This window comes from Oratosquilla oratoria, chromosome 20 (assembly GCF_046742065.1).
Source record: "Oratosquilla oratoria isolate Oo_2021 chromosome 20, ASM4674206v1, whole genome shotgun sequence".
Classification (NCBI taxonomy): Eukaryota; Metazoa; Arthropoda; class Malacostraca; order Stomatopoda; family Squillidae; genus Oratosquilla; species Oratosquilla oratoria.
Window position 1 is genome coordinate 31,052,634 of NC_134796.1, and position 11,666 is coordinate 31,064,299.

Sequence of the window (11,666 nt, forward strand, 5' to 3'; positions counted from 1 at the left end):
CTATAGGGGAGAACAGGCCGATATCTGGTCTTGTAGAATTATTCTCTTCAAACTCCTCTCTGCTCGAAATCCTTGGCGAAGGGCCCTCATCACAGACCTAGACTTTGACGTCTGGTCGACCTCACTTCAGTTGGAGATGACTTCCGAAATGCAGGAAGAAAATTTCTGGGGAGAGTTCTCCAATGAGACTTTCTCTCTTTTCGAAAAAAAATCCTCGTTCCTGCTCCTGAGAGCCGAGCATCACTTTCAAGCATTGAAGGAAACGCCTGGATTCAAGGCTGATGTCATAGAAAATTAAAGAAATTACAATATATTATAAAGAAAGTTGTTTTGGGAGACTGCTGACATGAATAATTCAGTACAATCGATTAATCTACAAAATGATCAAAACCGATTTATAAAACGAAAATTAAGTTTTGCGAAACCACTGCCTAGAGTATCTGGCAGAATACTATTTTTATGGGATATTTCCCTCAGCTGAATAAAATCGTCTGGCGGCAACAGAAATACATATAAACACTATATTAGCATTTCGGGTCTGTTGTTCAATATTCGGGGTTATCATCATCACTATCATGATTATTTTTCCACAGGGATTATTTTTCCATTTACAGTCAATTCCAGGAATCCATTATATGTATTCTCTTTCTCTTTTCCGACTTCCAGCACCATTTTTCATTTATTTTGTACAATATTCAATTAACTCCAGTTTCTTATCAATGTACCAATTTACTTTATTTACTAGTATTATCATGATGTGTGACTGTGGGCCGTAGGAGCACCCCTCCTCCCCCCAAAAGTCCCTAAAATATTGACAACATATAACTAGGCTGTCCATACCCAACGAGCCATGTGACGGGAACCAGGGATGGCCCATACTCTACAAGGTGCTGAGACGGGAAGGACAACGAGGCTTTATGTACTGGGTGGGCTCTTTGAATAGGCCACCACTTTATGAGGGAGAAAGGACCTTTTGCATATAAATTATATATATATGTATATACAGTATATATATATATATATATATATATATACAAATACATATATATATATATACATATACAGGGTGACCACAAAAACACTCCTTGATTTCAAATGTTTATATTATGACATATTAAGTTCATAATCATTCAAGTTTGGTGTCTATAGTTGCAGAAATTAACAAAGTTTTATGTGAGATATGGGTTGATATCAAAGGCACTCGATGTGTGCCCCTTTTGTCGCCCAGCAAATATCAAGGCGATAATCAAGTTCCGTCCAGACTTTCTGCAGCATATCTGGCGTAATCGCGCGTAGAGCTTCGGTGACACGTTCCTGCAGTTCATCAATGGTCTTGGGCAAGGGAGGTATGTAAACTTTGTCTTTGACATATCCCCAGAGGAAAAAGTCGCACACAGTTAGGTCTGGTGATCTTGGGGGCCATTTGCAAAACACTTGGTCGTGTTGTCCAGCACGGCCAATCCATCGGTTTGGTAGGTTTGTGTTGAGAAATGCGCGTACATTGAGAGACCAGTCTGGCGGTGCTCCATCCTGCTGAAAAATGTAGCCATCGCCTTCAGCAGCTTGTAGTCTTGGCAGCAACCAGTTCTGTAACATTTCTAGGTAGGTGTGGCCAGTAATGGATGGTCCTTCAAAGAAAAACGGTCCATACACAGACTTCTCTGTCACTGCACAAAACACATTCACTTTGGGAGAGTTACTTTCAAACTCAAGATTGGCATGAGGATTCTGGGTCCCCCATATTCTCACATTGTGTCTATTCACCTTTCCACTTAGATGGAAGGTTACTTCATCACTGAAGATGATCTTTGACAGCAGACCAGGATCATTGTCCATTGACTCCTTGAGACTGTGGGAAAATTCAAAGCGCATTTCTTTGTCTTTCGGGTATAACTTTTGGACCAGTTGCAGCCTATAAGGGGTAAGCGTTTGCGTAAGACCTTGCATACTGTGCTTTGTGGAAGTTTTAACTCTCGGCTACATCTACGTGTCGACTTCTTGGGGCTGCGAACAAAAGCGTCTCTGACCTTGTCGACAACTTCTTCTTACACTGCTGGGCGGCCGGAATGTCCTTTTCTCTGATCACAGATGCACCCCATCGCAATGAAACAATTGTACCACTTTAAAATGGACTTGTTAGTAGGTGGGTTGTTATGATGAATGCGTCTGAACGAACGCTGCACATTTATAACACTGTTTTGCCAAACTCCAACACACACCAGCTACGTTGCTGTGGGGTGTACGCCATCTTGGATAAGACTGCCACCTAGCGGGTCAGGTAGAAATTGCGAACTGGAAAAAAAGAGAAACAAAAATGCAGTAGTTTATGCAACTATGGACACCAAACTTGTAAGATTCTGAACTCAATATGTTATATAATGAATAATTTGAATCAAGGAGTGTTTTTGTGGTCACCCTGTATATACATATATATATATATACATATATATATATATATATATATATATATATATATATGTTGAAGTATGGAAGACAAATGAGTGGAAGGGTGGTGAGTTAGACACAGAGAACAGTTGGAGTTTTATTCACTGACGTTTCGTCCTTACCAGGACATTCTCAAAGTACATAGAGTTAATTTTCTTAAACTGTATGTACTTTGAGAATGTCCTGGTAAGGACACAACGTCAGTGAATAAAACTCCAACAGTTCTCTGTGTCTAACTCACCACCCTTCCACTCATATATATATATATATATATATATATATATATGTATATATATATATATATATATATATATATATATACTTATCTATCTATCTATCTATATAAATATTGTTATGAAAGTAAGACAGATGAGTGGAAAAGGTGGTAGAGAAACGCGGGTTGGAGAGAGAACAATTCCTGATGTTTCGACTACAAGTCTTTATCAGAGTGAAGAAGACTTGTAGTCAAAACGTCAGGAATATAGTGTTCTCGCTCTAACCCGCGTTTCTCTACCAACTTTTCCACTCATATATATATATATATATATATCATACAATCCATGACCGTCGCGTCACTCATATATATATATATATATATCATACAATCCATGACGCGCGACAGTCATGGATTGTATGATTGATGTCGCTGTCCACTAGCGAATTATTCACATATGCATATATATATATTATATGTATATATATATATATATATTTGTATATATATATGCATATATATAAGTATATATATATGTATATATATAGTATATATATATATACTGTATATATATATATATATATATATATATATATATATGTATAAATATGTGTGTGTGTGTGTGTGTGTGTGTGTGTGTGTGTGTATGAATATACATGTATATATATATATGTGTGAATATATATATACATATATATATATATATATGTATATATACATATATATATATATGATAAATTACAGCAATAGTCTGAAAAGTGGCTAATGAAATTTAACATAAGTAAATGCAAGGTAATGCACATAGGTAAAAATAACAGTAAGTGCGATTACAAGTTATTTGGAAATTCGTTAACAAAAGTGGATTGTGAAAAAGATCTCGACGTAATTATCAGTAACGACCTCAAATCATCCAAGCAGTGTATTTCAGCCTCTGGGAAAGCAAATAAGATTCTGGGACTGATTGCGCGATCTTTTGATTTCAAAAGTCCATCACTCATCAACAAGCTATATAAATCGTTAGTTCGTCCACATTTGGAATATACTGTTTCCGTATGGTCACCGTACTGGAAAAAGTACAACGGCGAGCCACAAAACTGATTTCAAATATCAAAAATAAATCATACGAAAATCGACTAAAACACATGAATCTGTTTTCCCTAAAAAAGCGTAGACTCAGAAGTGACTTGATACAGGTCTTTAAGATTTTAAAGGGAATTGACAACATCAAAAGTGACAAAATTTTCACATTGAATGAGAATCAGACAAGAAACAATGGTCTCAAACTGTCCGGAAATAGATTCAATTTGGAAGTAGGTAGAAACAACTTTGCCAACCGTGTAGTTAATGAATGGAATAAACTTCCTGCACAGGTAGTGCAATGTAGTTCAGTTCGAAGCTTTAAGAATCATTTAGATAAACACCTAAGTAAGATGCTGTAATGATTATAATTCATCTTATACTATTTGTTTTTGTTTTGTTATCATTTGTCTGTCTGATTTTCATTTATTATTAGTTATATGTCAATTTGATATTATTTACTATTTACATTCTCCCGAATGTAGTTTAAGGACAGGAAGAGGCATACACAAGCGTACATATGAGCACAAGAGTGACCTGAGGGCCCACCGAACATCAAACGCCCTGGTGGTTCATGCGGAGAAATACGGACATTTACCTAACTGGGACGGAGTGGAAATATTAAAACAAGGGTTAGAAAAGAAAAAAAGAAAAATAGTAGAGGCAGCTTTTATAGCATCCCAGCCCTGCTGTAACCATCGTGATGGTTTTATTAAGCTGTCCAAAACGTCCGGCCGGATAATCCTACAGGAGTTGAAGGGTACGAGAGGGAGTGAGGGGGTGGGTTAAGGAAGGAACGCGGAATGATGTCGGGTATAAAATTGTTGATTTTCCCGATCATGTTTGTACACTCTGAAGAAGCTCTGTTAAGAGCGAAACGTCAGTTAATAAAACTTCAACGATTCTCGGTGTTTATCCCACCACCCTGCCACTCATGTCGTCGTCCATTCCTCAATATATAATATATATATATATATATATATATATATATATATATATATATATATAATATATATATATATATATATATATATATATATATGGAGAAGGTGGATGGGAAAGACACGGGTCTAAGGCCGAGTTTTTTCCTGACCGGATTGATGCTCCTGGATAGCGCTGACGGTATACATAGTAGACCCGACACCACAATCCCACGAGCTGGGCAGGGGACACGGGTGGGTGGACAGAGGCTTGTAAATAATTAATCAATTGAAAATAAATAAAATAAAAAAAGATCAAATAAGATAAAATAATACATGATTTGGGAAACTCATTTTATTTGATCTTATCTTATCATATTTTATTTGTTTTCAATTAATTGTCGCACATAGAAATCATATTTGGTTCTTCATATCCTTAGTAGGTTTTAAGATGTTTGTTAATAATTGTTAGATTGAAAGTAGAAGAAATGTGGCTATTTCATATCAGAACAAGCGTGCTGGTCTCGCATTCGCTTAATTGTGGGTTCAAGTCTCACACTCATCTCCAATTCCTAGCAATGCCTACTGCTACCTGCCCCAATGATAATCAAAATACATAGGGCAAAGGTGAAGACTTTAGGTGCAGTTACGCGTCTCCTGATGTAGACTCCTTACCTTCAATATATCAGGGCAGTGGAGAAGTAGAAAGAAAAACGAAATTAAAAGAGAAGAAAATGAAAACAGGAGAGGCGAGACGAATGCTTTTTGAGAAGGTTACGAGTGATTGAAAAAAAAAACTTGAGAAAAAAGAAAAGAAAAAGAAAAGAGAGAGAGAGAGAATTTCCCATGAGCAAGCGTGGAGAAACGAAGACTTCTGAGAACAGAATGACACAGAAAAAAAGTAATAATAAAAAAGATAAAATTATAAAAGCAGAAATACTGACGGCCAAGGAAACGCGACACACCAAGGTACAAATACTGCCAGATAAAGAGAGAAAGAGAGAGAGAGAGAGAGAGAGAGAGAGAGAGAGAGAGAGAGAGAGAGAGAGAAGTCGACAAAATTCCAAACCCATCTGTTCACCTGGACTCCGAAAAGACGAAAAAACAAACAAAAGAAAAGCAGAAACAAAGAAACAGCGATATGAAAAACAAAGCCCAAAAGTACACCAAAGACAAAAAAAAAAAAAAAAAAAAAAAAAAGTTTGCAGGATAGCAAGAGAAACCACAAAGGATGGAAGCCTTCAAGGGGTTCTGCAAAACTTGAGAAGAGGCGACTAGTCAAATAGTAAATAAAAAGAAAAAACAAAAAACCACGAGCAAGAATCTGAAGAGGTCTGAGGAAAAAAGAAGATTTTGGAGAATACATCACGATTTAAAAAACTGCGTCAAACGCATTGGGTGGAATAGAACAAGAGAAAGGGTGGAAGAGAGAAAGAGAAGGATAACGAGAAAGAGAAAGAGAAAGAGAAAGAAAAAAAAAGAGAAAGAGAAAGATAAGGAAATAAGAAGATGAAAGAGAAAAAGAAAGAGAAAGAGAGAATAGGAGAAAGAGAGAAAGAGGGACAACGGAAGATGATGAAAGCAAAGGGAGAGAGCGAAAAGGAAATGATAAAGAGAAAAAGAAAGAGAGAGAGAAAAGGAGAAAGAGAGAAAGAGGGACAACGGAAGATGATGAAAGCAAAGGGAGAGAGCGAAAAAAAGGAAATAAGAAAGTGAAATGGAAAGAAAGAAAAAAATGAGTAAAGAAGTAAAAAGAAGGAGGAGGAAGAAGCGAGATGGAAAAGAGATAAAAAGAATGAAAAAGTAAAGAAATTAGAGGAAGAAAGGAGAAAACAAGATAAGAGAAAAACAAGGGGAAAGGAGAAAATGAAAAGAGAAGATATACAGGAAGTGAGAAAACAAAGAGAGAGAACACAAGAGGTAATGGGGAAAGCAAAAAGGAAAGGAGAAAAGAAAGAAGAGAACGAAAAGAGAATAAGAACAGGAAATGAGAAAACAAAGAGAGAACACAAGAAGTAACGGAGAAAAGAAGAAAATGAGAAAATAAGGAGAAAGAATACAAAAAGAAACGGAGAAAGCAGGAAAGAAAGGAGAAAACAAGGAGAAAGAACGCAAGAAGAAAGTAATAAGCAAATGAGGAGAAAACAAAGGAAGAACACAAGAAGAAACTGGTAAAGCAGGAGGGAAAGGAGAAAAGAAGGGAGAAAACGAGAACGAAAATGAAATAAAACAGAGGAAATAAGAAAAAATGGAGAAAGTCAAAGAACAATGATTAGAAGAAAAAATATGAGACTAGAGCATCTTAATCGAAAAGAAAACAAAAGAAAAATGAAGGAAATTATGTAATAGGAAATAGAGAGAGAGAGAGAGAGAGAGAGAGAGAGAGAGAGAGAGAACAAAACAAAAAAAATAAATTCGTATAAATATGATAAAAAAGCATTGGCTGTAAATAAGAAGGAAATATTAATAGGAATAAAAAAGATGAGAAAGAGAGAGACAGACAAACAGACAGACAGACAAAGAAAGAAATAATAACGAGAAGAATTCAACTCAATCAGACTAAAGGACACAAATGAATAAATAAATAAATAAAACCGTAAAAAAATAAAAATTGTAATAAACGAAAAGTGTACTGCAGGTTCAACGCACCGCTTGGTAAATCGGCTCTACACCAGCTGAGGGCTTTCATCTATAGCAGACCTTCCTAGTTTAGTATCAGCTGGCTCCGTCTGTGCCAATCTGCCTAGATTTACACGGCCTAACCTCGTTTCGTACAATCTGATCCATTTCGAAAAGATAAATATCCTTTTTTTTTTCCTTTACCAAATATCGTTTTTCTTTAACCTCTTTTGAGTGTACTACCGTTCTGTTACTTTGTATTGTCTTTCTATAGTTACTCCAAATGTTTATCTATCTATATCTATATACTAAGGGCTTTTTTCTCCTTATAAGGGAGGTAGCTAAGTCAAGGGCACGTAACTTTTCCCACCCAATCTGCTCCCCTCTCCCATCTTAGCTCCTCGTGGATGACGGGTCACCTCTGCATCCCGCAATTGCCCTGGGTCAAATGCTATGTAGCAAGACACAGTATATCCACAGCAAGGCCGCTTCACTTAATCGGCGACCCCCTTTCTCCGTCCCCTCATGTAGAAAAAGAGAAGACTGACGGGGAGAAATTCCTTTCTGGTTGCGTCAAAATATCATTCACACATAAGCACCCCCTACCCCTCCCCCATCCCCCATCCCTCCCTCCCTCCCTTCCTTGCGTAACAGTATCATAACTTGGAATATTTATTTCCTTTGAGGTAAGGGAATCCAAGACTGGGGTCTTGGAATTTTAAACTAAATAGGTGAAAATAAATCAGAGTATCAACTATAACCGTTATAGTATCTTTGCCCTTAGAGTTCTGTTCTTAGTTATCTGTATGTAAAGTAGAACCAATGTATGAACAGGTTTTGAAGGCATAGTGTCTTCTAGGAGGGCTGGAGATGAAGATGATGATGATGACGATGACGATGACGATGATGATGATGATGATGATGATGGTGATGACGATGACGATGATGATGACGACGAGGGGGTGGAGAAAAGGACTACGTAAGCAGCAGTGAGAGGGAGGGTGGATTTTACATAAGAACATAATAACATAAACATAAGAATAAAGGAGACTGCAAGAGACCATAAGTCCTACACTAGGCAGCTCCGTATCCATCACCACCTGTCGTCCCCATCCATAAAGTTGTCTAATCGTTTTTTAAAACAACTACAGGTATTAGTAAACCAATTTCTGCCTATTTCCTTCTTAAATCTAAATTTGTCTAGTTTATACCCATTACTGCGAGTTCTGCCCTGTTGTTTTATTACGATGACCTTGTTTGCATCACCCTTGTTATAACCTTTGATTGAACACTTCTGTTAGATCACCCCGCAATCTGCGTCTTTCCAGAGAGTGTAAGTTTAGGTGCCTAAGCCTCTCTTCGTAAGGCAAATTTCCGAGTCCATGTATCATTTTGGTCATTCTTCTCTGTACTGATTCTAGTGAATTTATGTCCATTCTGTAGGACGGAGACCAAAACTGTACCGCATAGTCAAGGATGGGTCTAACTATCGCTAGATAGAATTTTATTATTACCTCTGCACTTCTATTCGTTACCGTCCTAGCAATGAAACCTAATGCCCTGTTAGCTTTATTTCAGGCGCTAATGCATTGCTTCCTGGTTTTAAGGTCCGGACTCACCAGAACTCCCAAGTCCCTCTCGCACTCAGATTTTTCTAAAAACGTGTTATCTAAGCTGTATTTATTTTCGGGGTTGTGTAGCCCTACATTTAATACGCTACATTTAGAGATATTGAAGTTAATTTGCCATTTTACCGACCATGTTAACAATTTATTAAGATCATCCTGCAGAATCCCTGCGTCGTCTCCTGACCTAATTAGGTGTCCTATTTTAGTGTCGTGATGAGTAAGGGGATGAGATGTACAAGGGGGGAGAGTGACAGCAGGCTGGAGGTGAGCATTAAGGGTGAAAGACTGGAGGAAGTGGATAGTTTTAGATATTTGGGTGCGATTGTGGCAGGAAAGGGAGGAATGGGGGTGGAGGTAGAATGTAGATTGAGAGAAGCGAGTAAATGCCTTGGTGGATTGAAGAGTGTAATGAGAAATAGACATCTGGGAATGGATGCTAAGAGTAAGTTATATGAAGGAGTGACTGTACCAACAGCATTGTACGGGGCAGAAACATGGAACATGAGAAAGGAAGAGAGAAGGAGTTTGAATGTGTTTGAGATGAAATGTCTGAGAAGTATGATAGGGGTTACTAGGCTAGATAGAGTAAGAAATGAGGAGTTGAGGAGAAGAACAGAGCTGGAAAGGGAGTTGGGTGATAGGGTTGATGAAAGAGTATTAGGATGGTTTGGACACATGGAAAGAATGAGTGAAGAAAGATTAGTAAAAGAAGTATGGAAGGCAAAGGTGGAAGGAGTGAATATAAGGGGGCGTTCTAGGATGAGATGGATGGATGGGGTGCAAGGGGCATTACAAAAGAGAGGAATGTCTGTGGAGGAAGGATGGGAGAGGACAGAAGATAGGGGTAAATGGAGAGGGGTTGTGTATAGATGATGATGATGCTATGATGCACGAGGGGGAGTGGGTGGGGGGTGGGGGTGAGGAAGTATGTATGAGAAAAAAATTGACGCAGCCCGAAGGGATTTCTCCCCATCTTCTCCTTTTCTGTGTGAGGGGACGGAGAGGGGTGGTCGCCGAATTTATGAAGCGGCCTTGCTGTGGATGTGCTGTGTCTTGCGGCACTGCTTCTGACCCAGGGCAGTGGACGGGATGCCGGGATGACCCGTCATCCAGGAGGTGCCAAGATAGGAGGAGAGGGAGGAGGGTGGAGGGGAGTGGAATATATAGGAAGTGGAATGGGTGGGAGTGGTTTCTATGCCTTTTTCTTTGTGGCTACCCCCCGTGTAGGGGGGAAGAAGACTTTAGTATATGTATGTATGTATTTTAGTGTCGTCCGCAAACTTACTAACATCACTATTTATCCCATCGTCTAAGTCGTTTATGTACATAATGAACAACAAGGGACCCAAAACCGAGCCCTGGGGGACCCCGCTAGTAACATTGCCCCACCTAGATTTTATTCCATTTATGGTAACCCGCTGTTTTCTGTTACTAATCCAAGCTTAATCCATTCTAACACTTTTACTCCTATGTCATGGGCTTTGATTTTATTTAGTAGTCTCTGGTGTGGCACCTTGTCGAACGCTTTGCTAAAGTCAAGGTAAATAACATCGTAATTTTCATTGTTATCAGATGCCTTATATACTTTAGTGTAAAAGGATAGAAGATTAGTCACACATGACTTACCCTTGGAGAAACCATGCTGTGAATCACGAATTAAATTATGCCCTTCGATGTGTTCTCTGAGTCTATTTACTATTATTGATTCAAGCATTTTTCCTATAACCGATGTCAAACTGATTGGCCTGTAGTTGCATATAGACGATCTATCTCCCTTCTTAAAAACAGGAACAACGTTTGCCTGCCTCCAAGCAATAGGCAAAACACCAGTGTTTACCGATTTATTATATTTCAGTTAATTGGTCGCAGATTTCAAATTTACACTCTTTAAGCATTCTCAGAAAAAATTCGTCTGGTCCCGGGGATTTTGTAGCTTTAAGTCTTTCAATCTGCTTGACTACTTCTTCTTTATTAATGCTGATATTAGATAGACTACTTTCTTCATCCCCTCTGAAAATCGGATCGCAGTCAGGTACTTTATCTAACCTCTCATTAGTAAACACTGAAAGAAAATAATTGTTAAACTCCTCACTTATTTTTCCCCCCGATTCTATCATGACATTTTCATCATTTTAATTGGTCCTATTCTTTCTTTATTTTTTGTTCTATAGAGATGAAAGAAACCCTTTGGGTTGGATCTTGCTTGACTGGCAACCTTAATTTCATAATTACGTTTCGCTGTACGTATATTCATTTTATCCAGCTTTGCCATTTCGTTATATATTGATCTAAGGTGTGTTTCCCCGTTTTTTATTTTTACGTAAAGTCCTCTTTTCATTCCGATCTCATGTTTCAGTCTGTCCGTCATCTATTTGGGAGTATTACTATTTTTACGTATTGACTTCAGGGGGATAAATGTATTTTGTGTATTAATAATCAGGTCAGTTAGATTGCTATACATTTCAGCCAAATTGCTGACCTGTCTGTTGAGCCCCCGCCCCAAGTGACCTGACCCAAGTTATGCATATTACTCTCCGTGACCCTACCCTTGGTCATGACCTGACCTCTGGCCTTGTACCGAGACCTGACCGCATCGACAGTATTCGAAACGTCCGTATAACATTTCATATTCAATATCAAATAGATTTTTATATCGTCAAAGTTTGCTCTCCTGAAGTCTGGTACCTGGACGTTATTCGTACTTTTTAATTCTTCCCAAATAATATTAAATCTTATTTCTTGGTGATTGCTAGAGCCTATACT